Raw genomic sequence first — 17,760 nt, 5'->3', positions numbered from 1 at the left:
GCGCTCGCCCCATTTGTACAGCCGACTTTGCTAGCGAAGCTACACTGACAAATACGCTCTCATTTGCCGAGACGATAGTTAGCATAGCCTTCAGCTACGTCATTTGCTACGACCTAGCAAGGCGCCATTACCAGTTTATATTGAGATTGTAATTATGTATCATCAAGAGCGATGTTCTCCAATTATGGATTAAAGTTAAGTGTTCCAGAAGCTATGTACTATTTTTGGCTAGTATAATTCTTTGTCATTTTCCAGACCTCACGCCAGCCTGCGTGAGCTTAAACGCGTGCCTTTCGGCTTCCTCCAAACTCCGTGAATTGGTTACTGCCAATTCACAACACTCACTGTATGCTCAGAACTGAAAACTGCTATGTGACGTGATAGATGGGCATGGTAGATACTCTACGGAAGACATCTGTGCAAAGTTTCACCTGATTTGTGACTGATTCGAGGTTGAAAAATATAGCTCAATTCAATCGGTTCAATTGGCTCTGAGCACTATGCGACTTAACATCTGAGGTCATCAGTCGCCAAGAACTTAGAAATAATTAAACCTAACTAACCTAAGGACATCACACACATCCATGACCGAGGCAGGATTCGAACCTGCGACCGTAGCGACCGCTCGGTTCCAGACTGTAGCGCCTAGAACCGCACGGCCACTCCGGCCGGCATATAGCTCAAGTTGAAAGGTATAGCCACGTATATTAGGATTCGCTCATGAATTCAACTCTCACCTTCACTTTAAACGCAATGGGTTCTTAAAGTCCTTATGTATGTTAATGTTAACGTTAATTATGTATGTTAATTCCTGCATTCATTGATTACTTTCACAGTATGTCAGTTGTTCATCTGGTTAGTGACTACTGCTCTCGACAATATGTTTGTTAACTCAAGAACAATGTAATATTTTTTCTGATATTCGTCTGTTTTAATTAGAGTTGTTCCTTGTGCACTTTCCTCACCTTCTGTCGTCGCACGGCACGGAGTTCGGAAGATACATGGAAGTTCGTTAATGCATCAGTGGTGGAGGTCTACTGGTACTGAAATGTACTGACAGTTGAAGCTGGACATTGTGGACAATTCTGGAGAGTGTTTCATACGTTTTGCTCTAAACAGTATGGTGGCAATACTGTGCCAGGTGGAACTGTAGTAAGAGCGCTCCATATGTCAGTTGTAAATTTAAAATCAACTCAAACATAAAGTAAAGCATTGGACATGCAGCACTGGACTAACGAACAACCACAAGATAAATATATCCATGGTAATTGTAGACTGAAGAATCTGATGATGTTTTCTTTTTTTATAAACTAAACAACGAACTATAGTGAGATCTAAAAGTACGTGTAACATGCAGCATGGATTCTTATATTGAAATTAGCTTAGCGCCCTCTGCTTCGATCGCGTAGATTGTATGGCCAGAAGAGAATTTTGTTTTTATTTAATCGAATTTTTATGTTGTTCACAAGTTGCAGCACTTTCGAAGCTTTTCACGGTAATTTAGGCCACATAAGCATGCTCACTTCCTCATGGTCTTTTGGAATCCTAAGTTTTTGTTAATCATGCCTTTTGCATTCTTGTGGACGATGATGATGATGTTGATTTGTGGGGCGCTCAACATAGTGATCATCATCACCTGTACACGATACCAATCTTTCTAGATACAATCTCGCCACTTCCCGAACGATGATGAAATGATGAGGACAACACAAGCACCCAGTCTCCGGGAGGAGAAAATCCCTGACCCGCCCTGGCATCGAACCCGAGACCCTGCGATCGAGAGAGAGCGGCGCTAGCCACTAGACCACGAGCTGCGGACCGATCTTGTGGAGATATTTCCATAGCAACTTTCATACCCTGACAAAAATCTCTTTATGTCGAACCGAGAAGTGAAATAGCAATTTTCGTAAATGTAGCTTTAAATTTTCTTGATGTAACGAAATATTTTGTTAAAAATTTTCATCCTCTGTTGCACTGTCTCTGAAACACGGATTTATTTATTTCTGACGAGTAAACCAAATACTAATTTTCATAGGTCTAGCTTCAAAATTGCCTTAATAGCGACTTTTTTAAAATCCCCTTCATCACCTATTTCACCGGCATAGGGTTGGAATTTAGAAAAAAACCCTTCTTAAATGGACGCCTACGGAATAAGATCCACACCTTCTCAAGTGTCTGTCCTTAGCGACCTGGGCTGTCAGCACTTTAGCTTTTATACGCAGAGAAGCTGTGCTGAATGTAAAATTGTAGAAGTATTTTTATGCAGTGAAAGAGCTCGATTTTTCAGGCAAAATCTACGAATGAATTTTATCCATAATGAAGGCTGTTGTGCTCCGTGATTGTTCATTTATAGGACGTAGCGTAAGATGCGCTCCCAGCCATAACTGGAGGTGATTTATTTAAGACACGAAAGGTTTCGACTTTGTGCGCATCTTCACGCGGTTACATATTCATTTTCCTCTTTTCACAATGATTGTTGTGGTTCATTGTTTAAATAAAAGGCAATTTGCGTGATGTTGACTCAATAACGCTAAATAAACGGCAATTCATGTGGTGTTGACTCAATAACACAAATGACCATTTGCTAACCTTCCTCGTAACAGTTGTATTCAAATATACTTCAGCACTAACAATGAGCTCCAAAAGCACGTCATCGAATGCAGCAAGACATACATAAAATGCCACTGCAAATCGGGTATTTTTCCTGCTACAAGCTGTTCGTGACAGCTGCCAACAGTTCTACTTGGTCAGACAAGCGGAAGATTCACTATAAGATACGGGGAACACATGGATGCCTTCGGCTAAATAACTTTGATGAATCCACTTTTGCAATACATCTGAAAAAACATGGCCACACATCCAGAAGCATTAAATGCAACCTGCAGATTTTACACACTGTCAGCAAAGGAAAGATATCTGCATCCACAGCTCCTGCTCACCACACCTCATTTTCAATGAACAAATACAACTTGCAAACATTCCTACACATCATTCAAAAGATGTTTGTAATCAAAAACTGTAACTCATTGCACCCTCACAACCAGTAATCAAAATGTCTCGTATCACTAAGTATCTCACAACACAAAATAATTTTATCTAAATACTTCTGTTGGATAAATCCGTGAACCTGAAAGATATGAAAGTTAATCACTCTACGCTCAGTTTCAATTTGTTTGACATGCGTTACTTGACAATGATTATTTATCATAATTTGCCAGCAACCGTACTACATATTACAAATGACCGTGTGGTTACACAATCATGTAAAAATTCTCGTAATTTGCAATGTATGCTGTGCTTTCGTGTGCCTAACGTCTCGATGGCCTTTAGATCTAAGTTTTCGAGGTGCTGGGGCTAGCAGTGTATTTAACACTAAATTCTTCTAGAATCTACATATGTAAATGATGCTCTAAGCCCCCCCTATTCTCACTCCGACTTTTGCTGTTGCACATGGATTAAAAAGATACGCGAACTAACTGTAATAAACCCCGCAAGTGGAGTAGAAAATGAGTTTGGCACCTGCAATAATTTAATTTGATAAATAAGTTAAATAAAGGAAGGTTTCATTAACGTAGTGAGAAATGATAGGGTTGCTCTACCGATTAACAGAATGAAAGTGCTGTCCAAAATAACAAAACGATTTATTAAGACTAAACACAAAATAATAAACAAAACCACATGAAACATTTACAGTACATCAAATTGGCTCAAATTGGATACTCAAATAAACGCTGTGAAGGTGAAGTTGTCCCTAAACTAGATTGTGACGTTTATGACGAAGTGGTATGTGGAGCCAATTCCTTGCAACTCAAATCTTAAGAGAGACACACAGCTAACCCAACATTAATTGCTGCTACATTAGTGAGAACTCAGACAATGAACACCCAAGATAGAACAAAGTTAGAAAAGACGAACAGGCGCGCTCTGCTGAGCTCTGATTATCGCCTAGCAAAAATGCCTGCTTTGCCGGTGCTGCAGACGTACATTACCAAGCTGTCTTCTTAGCTGCAAGGACACGATCTGGCATACTGGAAGTGATGGCTGGTTGCTTCGACGTCCCGTCGTGGTGATGATAATGTCGTGAGTATAGCCCGAAACAATTTGTCCTGGTCTAGTTGTTCCAGACTAAAGACTTCCTATCAATACAAATGCGCCTCTGAGGGAGACGAAGAAGGCTCGCTACACGATAACTGATGGTACAGTGATTGATTTTCACAAGCGAAGTCACACAGTAACTCCAATACAGTCAACTTTAGCCAAAACTGCCCAAGACAGACAACATAGGCCGCTTGTACGCAAAACGCTCAATTGCCAACTGTACTCGGAAAGTCATGTTGAAGTCGAAACTTCAGCAACTTCGTTAAAAGTTACAATCAAATAAAAGTATATTAGACAGCCAACGGAAGGCAGGCTGTCCAGAGCAGCGAGAGCTCGGTGTTGTAACTTACTCCGACTGAAAGGCGAGAGCCGACACCCCCAAGAGCACCCGTACAAACCGAACACAGAACATTCCCGCCCCCACGACAGTGGCCGTGGTTAACCATTGCAATCAGCAACTCGAAAACCGGTGGAAAATTCCACTCTATTGCCGGAGCACTACCATTCCACCAATGGAGATTCTTGGCGTCAATTTCTGCGCCGATTTTGCTACGTCACGTAGCTATGCCCTGAGCAAGCCAATCACAGTTACGATTTTGCAGAAAGCGCGGGAATTTGCCCGCCACAACTGCCTGGGTACACAAGTCATTCCCACGCCTCGCTGATAGCCCACCAGAAAGTGTTTTCGCTAAGTTTCTGCGAAGTAACGGAACCTCTAGCCCAGCCGCTACTTCAGGCCCCTCCGAGCGTGTCTGCCGCTATTCTACAATGTCGGCGTCTGGAAAGCATTCACTCAACTCCCTCACACCCGTCGGCTTACCCTTTCAAGATCAGCAGTGCCCGCCTGTCACCAGACCACCCAGGTGACGAGAGACGCTGCATGGGAAGCCTGCGTGTGAAGGAATAGCAACTTTTCACTGCATGCAATTAGAGAGAAAAATCGTAAGATAGAAATATGAGAGGGGCTCATGCCACCTCTCAAGTTATTTGACAATAATCTCTGTATTGCAATGTAAACACGCTGGATGGTACGAGTCTTTGTCTTATCTACATTTATTAACTTAGAAATAGTCATTAACCGTTAAATTTGTAACATGGCAGCTCAAATTATTACTGTGGTGACAAATGTGCATTAATGTGTGAAAATCGACAATGTGTTTGAAAAAAATTTCCCGTTTGTGCAATACTATTTTCAAGAAATGTCGTTTCCCCACTTCTGATTATTTCATTTGCATTACTGAGTCAACATCACATAATTTTCCTTTTATTTAAATAGCGAACTCCAACATGGAAAGTGGAAACATGGAAATGAATGTGTAATCATCTGAAAATGGGCACAAACCAGAAACCAGTCGTATCTTAAACACATCACCTACAGCTGTGCCTGGAAGCTATTCTTATCTACACACTATAAAACCTATGAGATTTTGTTTTGCATCTTCATAGTCTTCGCCCACATTGGAGAATTCTGACTTCGTGACAGGAGGCTGCTGTTTAGCATAAACTTGTGTGAGAATCATTTCACGGTGCCAGTGTTAGCATGCAGGGTTGGAATTCCTGCTTGCTTTTTCAAAGCTGGTACTAGTGAAATTCCATGCCCATACGCACCATTAAATATGGAGGTTGAAATTGTTCAAATGGCTCTAAGCACTACGGGACTTAACATCAGAGGTCATCAATCGCTTAGACTTAGAACCACTTAAACCTAACTAAGGACATCACACACATCCATGCCCGAGGCAGGATTCGAACCTGCGACCGTAGCAGCAGCGCGGTTGCGGACTGAAGCGCCAAGAAGCGCTCGGTAACAGCGGCCGGTTAAATATGGAGGATCGGAGCGAATCTCGTAAGGGTCCATTCATTACGCCGAAGCGAGCAATCCGTCACGGCTAAAATATGCTGACCGTACTGCCCGACGTCTTAAGTAATAGCGGCGCTCTGTGTTAGCGGAGCCCGAGCCCGGCATTAGGGGTCTGCTGCATAGTTATCGCCGCACGGCGCGAATGGCCCAGCGAGGTCTGCCCGGAGATCCGCGGCACGCAACGTCACATACTGCCAACAACGTCTCGTAAAGGACATGACAGTCGCAAGGTTCACAGCATGTAAGTACACGGACCGCATTCTACGAATCGTTACTGCTGGAAAGCCAAAGTTTCGTGTTAAAACATACCTCTTTCTCGTAAAGGATGATATTGTAGCACATCCCAACAGAGCGTAACAGGACATCTAACACTGTCAGTAAACAAATTACCAGATAGGGTCATCAGCACTACAAGACCGTTCGCTGAAGATGCTGTAGTCCACAGGAAAGTGAATTCTTTTCATATCAGATGTTACAGCCACAAAACTATTGGAAGAGAGTTCCATTTTCCATCTTGGATGTATTATTATCAGTCATTAATTTTCTCAGCATCAGCTGATTTCGGTCAAGAGCCATTTTCCAGTACTTACTGATGTGGTACGCGTTGTCTGTCACTATCTAGCACTTCATGCTAATATTTGCTGCCTCACCATTCACCGTCCCTGTAGACTATGCTCTGCATCAGCAGTCCGTCGCCAATGAATTCTGTCTGTTGCTGTTTCTTTACAGTTGACTACGTTTAAGGGATCCACAATTTTCTTCACGTCTACTTCCCATGCGCTTCTTGACTTGTCAATGGGTCTTTATGCTGTAGATAATGAAAGCTTGCTTAGGATGTCACGTTTCTGCCATAGGGATTACGTGAGCTGACCAGGTCAGTAATCTGCTCTTTTTGATATTCTGAAATATTAGTCTAGGTCATGATCTCGTAAATTTCGTTATTGTTTCTTGTTCTCCACGTATCCCTGTATCTCACCGAGCTCAAGAATATTGTCGTAGCCTCTCTTTAAAATGTTAGAAGCTTTTGCATCTCCATCTCAGTTACTATGCAGCTTTCTGTATCATGCAGGACAATGGGTCAATGAAGACTGTGTAGATCTTCATTTTCACAGATGATAATATGTTTTTAGACTTGAACGTATCTCTAAGGATACACACGCATCTCGAGCCAGCATATGTTCTTTCATTTCATCAATAGGTATTTGATTATAATAATTGTACCAACTTCCTAGGTACTGATCAACAGACTTGAACTTACCTTCATCAACTGTGAACTGCTCTTGTGTGTATTTAGTACTGCGTATTTGTATATTTGGTGTTCATTGTGTATTGGTGAATCCTTGTTCGGTTGCTGCTACGGCGACTGTTTCACACATCTCCTCAAAATGGTGTTCGCTTTCGTTAACTAGCGCAGTGTCGTCTGCATAAGCAAATACCAGAAACCTACCATCTCTCTTTCGTAGTCCATTACGCTCTTTAACTTTGCTCTCTCATATGACTTTCTCCAGAGTGAGATTCAGCAGTGCTCTTGGCAGTGCATCTCCAAATCTTAATCCTGTTCTTATGCGGAAGTTGAAGTATGTTCATGCAGTTAGTACTGTGGCGCTTGATTTATTCATGATTCACTCATACACACGGTAATAATTTCAGTAACTTTATTTACATGCTAATGTACAATGAAAATAACGTCAGTAAGACCTTCAAAGTGGTAAGTCGTTGAAATCAGCCGATAGGGTGAAAATAAATGGCTGTGATCGTAATACAGTGAAGGAGGGAAATGGATTAGTCTTCTAAAGGAACGCATCGTTTCTGTGCGGTAGACAGAAAATCTAGAAGCACTTGGTCTAAATTTTCAGTTTGTTTAATGAATGGCAGCTCTTTTTAAGACTGGAGTAATGCAATGCAAAGCCTGTAACGAAGAGGGAAAATTGAAAGGTATCGAACTGCAAAATTAGTGGAGAATTTCTGGAACTTGTCGTTTTTAAGTAGTTAGGTTAATACTAAGGTGCGAAATGAAATGGGACGAAAAAGCTAAATCATCAGAGGACGCGAGAAGAATATTTACACTTACTGGAGAGATTTTTGGAAAGATCTGTCGATATCGAAACTGAATTCGCGTACATGATTCTAGTGCTACCAGTTCTTTAGAGTTATTCCAGTGCTTGGAGTCTTCTTTTAAAGTAGAGGGACATGCTGCACACTATGTCACTGTTTATCAAACATTCACAGAGTTGAACGTTCATAGCAAAATGTTCGTAGAAAGTGAAACATTGTGTGTTAACGAGTACAGTTTCAGAGGGTCTTGACGTAATGGGAACTACAAAAACCGCATAAGGCCAAGTGTACCCTTATATCGGCCGACTAGCTTACTGATGATGATGATGATGATATGATGATAATGGTGATGACGACGAAACTTCAGTTTGCTCAAGGCAGAAAACTTTTCGAAAACATATTCATTTAAAAGCAAACACGAACACAGTGATTGTGTATTAACACATATATTCTTTACTCTTTCTCACATGCCAATGGAGAACATTGGATAACTTCACTGTTAACTTGCTTTTGAAGATATTTTGGGAATAAGAGACATGTGGATGACGTCTATGGGGATTTTTAAAACACCTGTCTTAAAACAGCATTAGAAACACGTCACTCATATTCCTCATTTTCTGAAACCAAATTTAATCCACTTCCTTTACAAATTTTCTCTCCGTCTTTGTCAGCTAGCATGAGGTATCAGACTGCTAATTCCTTATTCTTTTTTCATTTACCCGTTTCACCTTTGTAAATTTGTGGTAAGATCTTACGGGACCAAAGTGCTTAGGTCATCAACTTTACACACTACTCAATCTAACTTAAACTAACTTACGCTATGGACAACACACACACCCATGCCCGGGAGAGGACTCGAACCTCCGACGGGCGGAGGCCGCATGGACCGTGACAAGACGGCTAAGACCGATCGTGTACACCGCGCCTTTTCATCTTTCTTCGATAACGTAAAGGCAACCATTATCTGGAAATATCATGCACAGCCTCCTGTTTCGTAGATCTCTTACACCAGCTACTGCTCACTGCATGTGAATCCCGATCACTTAGTGCTTTGTCAATATCTGACCACAGAAGCCGCTCATTTGTTTCTTCCACGTCAATGTCTTTCTCCTGCCACGCTTCTGGGCAACCGTTCTCCATTTTGATCTTCAACGTACTGCCATTTCAATAAACCCCCAGCCGGCAGCGGTTCTAGGCGCTTCAGTCAGCAACCGCGCGACTGCTACGGTCGAAGGTTCGAATTCTGCCCCGGGCATGGATGTGTGTGATGTCCTGAGCTTAGTTAGGTTTAAGTAGTTCTAAGTTCTAGGGGACTGATGACCTCAAATGTTAAGTCCCTTAGTGCTCAGAGCCATTTGAACCAATAAACCCCCTTAGATATCGGCATAATTATTTCGGAAAGAGTGCAAAGGACCGAATACCAAGTTCCGTGGTTAACATATGTGACGTTTGTACGTAACTGTAAATGAGCTTGCTTTAGTATGTGTAACTTTTTAGCAGAATTTTAAGAGCCATTGACAGAGTAAATTGAATGACAAAATACTTGACGAGGACTTTACCGCAATTTTTCACGATCGATGTCGTAAAACCGAATGCCTTGACATTAATGAGCACCGAAACGTACGAGTATAAAAAAACGTCTTTTTGACAGATCTTTATTGCGCCCTTGTATTCTCGAATGATAGTGGTATAACTATCTTAAAATGCTCTGTTTTCGAAGATTTTGCAGTAAGGACTGTGTCGTTAGAGTGACTTTTTTTGTTTCGCTTGCTCGTGAGTGCAACACATCAAATTTCAGGTCATGAATATCGAGCAATCTACTCTGAAAACAATCCGACTAAATGTCTGTTTCGAATGATACCAGCAGATGGGGTTTAAAAGCCACTTCTTCCTAATACCGATCAAGCCAATATATTCCATCTGCCGCGCGGGATTAGCCGAGCGGTCAAGGGCGTTGCAGTCATGGACTGTGCGGCTGGTCCCGGCGCAGGTTCGAGTCCTCCCTCCGGCATGGGTGTGTGTGTTTGACCTTAGGATAATTTTGGTTAAGTAGTGTGTAAGCTTAGGGACTGATGACCTTAGCCGTTAAGTCCCACCGACCGGTGTGGCCGTGCGGTTCTAGGCGCTTCAGTCTGGAACCGCGTGACCACTGCGATCGCAGGTTCGAATCCTGCCTCGGGTATGGATGTGTGTGATGTCCTTAGGTTAGTTAGGTTTAAGTAGTTCTAAATTCTAGGGGACTGATGTTAAGTTCAAATGGTTCAAATGGCTCTGAGTGCTATGGGACTTAACATCTATGGTTATCAGTCCCCTAGAACGTAGAACTACTTAAACCTTACTAACCTAAGTACATCACACACATCCATTCCCGAGGCAGGATTCGAACCTGCGACCGTAGCGGTCACGCAATTCCGCACTGAAGCGACTAGAACCCCACGGCCACACCGGCCGGCCAGATGTTAAGTCCCATAGTGCTGAGAGCCATTTGATTTTCGTTAAGTCCCATAAGATTTCTCACACACACATATTCCTTGTACATTGATTGTAACATACTCCCGGTGATTAGTAATTTTCTCCCGTGTTTCAAATGGTAAAGCGCCATCTGCAGGAAGCCAAAAGTAAAATCCCTCGCAATTGTAAAATACTATGACAAAACGCACGAGAAGCATATTGACAAAGTTGTTCGAGACAGATATGAAACTGGAACATTCCACGGTTCTTTTCATTTTCATTATTCGCAAGGAATTTTCAAGCAACCGTGACGTCACAAAGACTGAGAGGATACAAATTAATGAATGTTTAAAGCTGCATAATGTGATCCGGATGATGCGCAGAGATACAAAGCACAACACACCATTGTTACTGTACCACGTGAAACGAGGCTACACACAGACAGCGCGCGCGATCATCGGTGTATTCGCTTGCCCTGGGGCGGCCTCGTGTGCTGCGGTGGCAAACGGCATCAAAGCGACTTTTTACGCCAACGATAGGGCGCTGCCAGCCCTCACACCCCACTTCAGCTTTGTTACTCTGCAGAACCGGGCGTAAACATCGGTCGAGCGGCCCAGATAAATGGACGTATAAACACAGCGCGAGTCGACGCCGACAGACACTCAAACAAACTAACCGAAGTAGGCGCCGCTGTTCATAAACTGACTAAACATCTTGCTCCCGTCTCATGCTCGATCCACGTCCGTTCATTTGGTGAAGAAACGCCAGGAGCCCAGAGAGTGGAATCAGTTTCATGCGACTTGCCCTACAAGATAGTCAGTTGCAGGTTGGGTTCAAATGGTTCAAATGGCTCTGAGCACTATGGGACTTAACATCTATGGTCATCAGTCCCCTAGAACTTAGAACTACTTAAACCTAATTAACCTAAGGACAGCACACAACACCCAGCCATCACGAGGCAGAGAAAATCCCTGACCCCGCCGGGAATCGAACCCGGGAACCCGGGCATGGGAAGCGAGAACGCTATCTCACGACCACGAGATGCGGGCTTGCAGGTTGGGTGAAAATCATATCTACATCTACATACATACTCCGCAATCCACCATACGGTGCGTGGCGGAGGGTACCTCGTACCACAACTAGTATCTTCTCTCCCTGTTCCACTCCAAAACAGGACGAGGGAAAAATGACTGCCTATATGCCTCTGTACGAGCCCTAATCTCTCTTACCTTATCTTTGTGGTCTTTCCGCGAAATGTAAGTTGGCGGCAGCAAAATTCTACTGCAGTCAGCCTCAAATGCAGGTGCTCTTAATTTCCTCAGTAGCGATTCACGAAAAGAACGCCTCCTTTCCTCTAGAGACTCCCACCCGATTTCCTGAAGCATTTCCGTAACACTCGCGTGATGATCAAACCTACCAGTAATAAATCTAGCAGACCACCTCTGAATTGCTTCAATGTCCTCCCTCAATCCGACCTGATAACGATCCCAAACACTCGAGCAGTACTCAAGACTAGGTCTTATTAGCGTTTTATAAGCGGTCTCTTTTACAGATGAACCACATCTTCCCAAAATTCTACCAATGAACCGAAGACGACTATCCTCCTTCCCCACAACTGCCATTACATGCTTGTTCCACTTCATATCGCTCTGTAATGTTACACCCAAATATTTAATCGACGGGAGTGTGTCAAGCGCTACACTACTAATGGAGTATTCAACATTACAGGATTCTTTTTCCTATTCATCTGCATTAATTTACATTTATCTATATTTAGAGTTAGTTGCCATTCTTTACACCAATCACACATCCTGTCCAAGTCATCTTGTATCCTTCTACAGTCACTCAACGACGACACCTTCCCATACACCACAGCATCATCAGTAAACAGCCGCACATTGCTATCCGCCCTATCCAAAAGATCATTTATGTAGATAGAAAACAGCAGGGATCTACCACACTTCCCTGGGGCACTCCAGATGATACCCTCACCTCCGATGAACACTCACCATCGAGGACAATGTACTGGGTTCTATTGCTTAAGAAGTCTTCGAGCCACTCACATACTTGGGAACCAATCCCATATGCTCGTACCTTAGTTAGGAGTTTGCAGTGGGGCACCGAGTCAAACGCTTTCCGGAAGTCAACGAATATGGCATCCGTCTGATACCTTTCATCCATGGTTCGCAAGATATCATGTGGAAAAAGGATGAGTTGCGTTTCGCAGGATGCTTTCTAAAGCCGTGCTGATGCATGGACAGCAAATTCTCTGTCTCAAGGAAATTCATTATATTCGAAATGAGAATATGTTCGAGAATTCTGCAACAAACCGATGTTAAGGATATTGGTCTGTAATTTTGAGGATCCGTCCTTCTACCCTTCTTATATACAGGCGTCACCTGAGCTTTTTTCCAGTCGCTCGGGACTTTACATTGGGGAAGAGATTCGCGATAAATGCAAGCTAAAACTTAATTTCATGCCGATACGGTAGTGGAATTACAGATCGGTACGAGTTAAAATAAATATCATAAACTTTAATAGAAACTAAGAACGGTCACAAAGTAACGTCTTCTTCATACTAGCTAGTTAATGATAAGCAGTACTGAAATGAAATACTGTAGTCAACTGCATTAGTTCCTTCTCATCTAATTTACACCTAACCTCTGTTTCTGTTGTTTCAGGTAAGCTACCTCAACAGCGTGCAGCTATCGAACTGCTCTACCGAACTACTGATGACTCAATTAGGAGTCAGCTCCTGTCTTTCCTTTGGGACAAAACAGTGAGTTCTGATGTGTTGAGATCGGCATGACTGATGACCAGCCATCTTCAGGTACGTTGTCACCTATCACATCTTAAAAATCAATGTTATTCGTTGATTAGCTTGCCAAAAATTACAGATGCTTCGACGTGATAAAAATCGTGAAGGACACGTATAAGGAAAGAAGATTTGTGTTAACGTTAATCGAACGAATGAAATACAGTTTTATGCTCACTGTGTTCCACGGGTTATAAAAACAGAGACTATGCAAAACTGAAAGAATGACTGTGATAGCTTTATACAATATTTTTCTAATGATTACACGCAGTGACATCAGAGAATAGATGACAGTGACTTGGGCGCTTTTAGGTAGAGATTGGCTGAATAACTATTTTGCGTTATTAGTTTAAGTTGCTAACATCATTTTCCGATACGTGTTATTTCCAACTGTCGTTAATAACTGTCCTTTTATGCCATGATTGGCTGAGAGAAACAAACCGAGAGAAAGCATTATTACATTTATCTGTCAACGTAAAGCGACGTGACTGAGATTTTAATACTTAAAATGTCCTTTGCAGAAATATACTGTTTCGATAAAACGCTATAGCACAGTTCCTGCAATAAAGACCCCTCTGAAAATATTTTTTTCTTTTTTTTTGGAGGGGGGGGGGGGGATGTCGAGGAATCTAATGCAGCAGACAAAACTGTCACCACATTATGTTTCAGTAGGCGGAATTCCTAATTCAGTTTCTGCTGCTATTAGCTAACTGCAAAAAAGAAGCGCGGTGGTACCATACACGACAAGTAAATGAGATAAATTCAGAGCAATTTGGTTTAGTACAGTAATAAAGCTTTAAACTTAGTTACTAAAACCACTCAGTTTCTGTCATTTGGTCACAGTACTGAATTCTGTACCGATAGAAAAGGTGTTTATTCCCACAGACTTCCTCGGCCACGCACCGTATGGTGGCTTGTTGATTATGTATGTAGATGTAGATGTAGAGGTAGGAGTCGTCTGCTGGCAAGCTCCAGGTTGAACAATGTTTGCTGAAAGGTATGTTCAGGAAGATTTGTGCCTACAGAAGACTTGTACTCTTCCTTTAAATTCGTTAAATCTCCTATCTATCACCGCCTACCCTACTTCATAGAGCGGACAAGCCATCGACCTGCACGTTATGTGAGGAGGTGTGAACGTCCAACAGTTTGTCGTCCACTCTTCGTTTCACCGCACTCACAATAGCAGCACACGAACAACAGACCAGTTTCGCCGTTTAGAAGATGCTCGTTCCCAAGCTCTGGGTCATAATAAACTGCTCCTTCTCAGTGTCGCTTATGTCAGCGGATTTTTCCATTTACGGACCGTACCTTTGCTGGGGTGATACCTCATTCGTCTCCGCTCGGCCTACACATAGTCCTTACCGCGTCACGCGCGTGCAGCGCAACCGCGCCAATTTAGTCTATAGCTGAGCATTGTTGATAATGTTCTTGTTCATCAGTGTACCTCACTTCAATTGAAAAAAAAAAAGATTATAATGAAGCAACACTCGAGACACTGCCGGTAGAACGAATTAACGCAGGACTTTATGCTATCCTCAAGACAGATAAGGTGTTTGGTTATTTACGAAGCAGAGTTCTGCCAACGTAACCACACGGTTCAAACACAGCGCCTTTTCCTGTCATCTTCGTAGGAGACTGTTTCAATATGGCACGGAGATCACCGCCTAGCTGAAGTGTTGGTGTTCTTGCTGCTACGAGCTACAGCAGAAGGTGCATGTTTCGTGGTACTCCACTTCTATTTAAGGCAAATACATTCTGGGTTCCACTCCTTCAGCATTTTTACCGAGAGCTAACACTTCTCCCGCTTGTTGGAGGCTATGTTCTGAGAAAGTATTCCCGACCAGGCTGCTGTATCCCTCGGAAGTTTTTCTCTTTTAGCCGTGCTGAATGCAGTGTCAGTTCCGTCTTACCGTCTGTTCATGTAACGATACAACACGATACGGTATGCATATAAACTCTTATCATTAACCAGGCGTGAAAGTATAAAGTAGAAGTACACTCTAAGACAAAATCGACGCACCGTGAAGCAATTATCCTAAACGGACGGAAATAGGTAGATGTGATGTGCATGTACAGACAAACAAAGGATTACAACTTTAGAAAAATTTGGATGACTTTTTCAAGAGGAAGAGCTTCACAAACTGACCAAGTCAATAATGCGTTGATCCACTTCTGACCTGTATGCAGGTCACTCGAGACACTGCCGGTAGAACGAATTAATGCAGGACTTTATGCTATCCTCAAGACAGACAAGGTGTTTGGTTATTTAGGGAGCAGAGTTCTGCCAACGTAACCACACGATTCAAATGCAGCGCCTTTTCCTGTCATCTTCTAGGAAACTGTTTCAATATGGCACGGAGATCACCGCCTAGCTGAAGTGTTGGTGTTCTTGCTGCTAGGAGCTACAGCAGAAGGTGCTAGTTTCGTGGTACTCCACTTCTATTTAAGACAAATACATTCTGGGTTCCACTCCTTCAGCATTTTTACCGAGAGCTAACACTTCTTCCGCTTGTTCGAGGTTATGTTCTGAGAAAGTATTCCCGACCAGGCTACTGTATCCCTCGGAAGTTTTTCTCTTTTAGCCGTGCTGAATGCAGTGCCAGTTCCGTCTTACCGTCTGTTCATGTAACGATACATCACGATACGGTATGCATGTAAACTCTTATCATTAACCAGGCGTGAAAATATAAAGTAGAAGTACACTATAAGGCAAAATCGACGCACCGTGAAGCAATTATCCTAACTGGACGGAAATAGGTAGATGTGACGTGCATGTACAGACAAACAAAGGATTACAACTTCAGAAAAAAATGGATGATTTATTCAAGAGGAAGAGCTTCACAAACTGAGCATGTCAATAATGCGTTGATCCACTTCTGACCTTTATGCAGGCAGTTATTCATCTGGCCTTTGATTGACAATGTTGTTGGATGTCCTGAGGTGTATCGTGTCAAGTTCTGTCCAATTTGCGCGTTGGATCGTCAAAATCTCGAACTGATGGAGAGCCCTGCCCTTAATGCTCAAAACGTTCTCAGTCGGGGTTAGATCCGGCGACCTTTCTGACCAACGTACGGTTTCTAAAATGTAAACTTTCACGGCCGGAAATATCATGTCCATTATAATTATCCGGGCTGTTATGCCGTGGTCGGTTGATGAATTCTGTGGTGATTCCCAACGTTTCGTCTCCGACTGCGGGAGACATCTTCAAGGGGGTCCGTAGCTTGATGGAAGGTCCAACACACACACTGGCTCGCTACTGACTGCCGCTAAATTCCGTGTCCGCGCGCCCCCGCGCCGCGGCGTGACGTCACGTGTTTTGAAAACGTCAGTGCAATTGGCCGCTGTCCGTCGCCGTCGATCGCCGTTGCCATCACCCAGTAGTGGACGAGTGGTACACATCTTCTTTAACACCGGCATCCATATACCGTTGTGTTTAGAAACGAAAATGGTAGTTTGGGCCACTCAGTGTACCGCAAAACCACGCACACGGACCGTTATTTGCACCGGGATTCGAACCACCACCCACAACAGAAGCGGGGTGTTATCAAGACGTTAGCGGACAGAGCTAGAAATATTTGTGAACCTGACTTGCTCGACGCTGAGATGGAACATCTCCACAATGCACTAACGAAGAACGGATATTCGTCCGCCGAAATAAAACGTGCGTTGAGGCAGCCACGCAGAAATCATACTGACGTACAGGCTACTGCAAAATCTAAGGTTTTCCTGCCGTTTGTTAAAAATGTAACGGAAAGAATAGGGAGGATCTTGACGAAGCGGAATATTACCGTAATTTACGAGCCCACCAGGAAGATACAGGAATACCTTAGGCCTGCCAAGGACGCTCGCAAACCATTGGAAAAATCTGGAGTGTATAGGATCTCATGTAGCTGTGGTGATGTTTATGTCGGTACCACCAAAAGAACTGTTTCTACACGTTTGGAAGAGCACAAGGGAAATTGTAGAAGAGGAGAAACGGAACGATCAGCTGTTGCGGAGCATGCTTTCCAGCCAGGGAACCACAATATTCGTTTCGAGGAGACGCAAGTACTAGCGGCCACGAGCGGATACTACGAAAGGCTCTACAGGGAGGCAATCGAAATCGCTAAACACCCAAATAATTTCAACCGAAAGGAGGAGGGCGTCAAATTAAACGGTATATGGATGCCGGTGTTAAAGAAGATGTGTACCACTCGTCCACTACTGGGTGATGGCAACGGCGATCGACGGCGACGGACAGCGGCCAACCGCGCGGACACGGAATTTAGCGGCAGTCAGTAGCGAGCCAGTGTGTGTGTTGGACCTTCCATCAAGCTACGGACCCCCTTGAAGATGTCTCCCGCAGTCGGAGACGAAACGTTGGGAATCACCACAGAATTCATCAACCGACCACGGCATAACAGCCCGGATAATTATAATGGACAACGTACGGTTTGTCAAGCGCTAAGACAAGCAGTAGATACACTCGCCGTGGCCACTA

The sequence above is a fragment of the Schistocerca cancellata genome, chromosome 7 (genome assembly GCF_023864275.1).
Source record: "Schistocerca cancellata isolate TAMUIC-IGC-003103 chromosome 7, iqSchCanc2.1, whole genome shotgun sequence".
NCBI classification, from domain to species: domain Eukaryota; kingdom Metazoa; phylum Arthropoda; class Insecta; order Orthoptera; family Acrididae; genus Schistocerca; species Schistocerca cancellata.
This window is presented reverse-complemented; position numbering follows the sequence as displayed.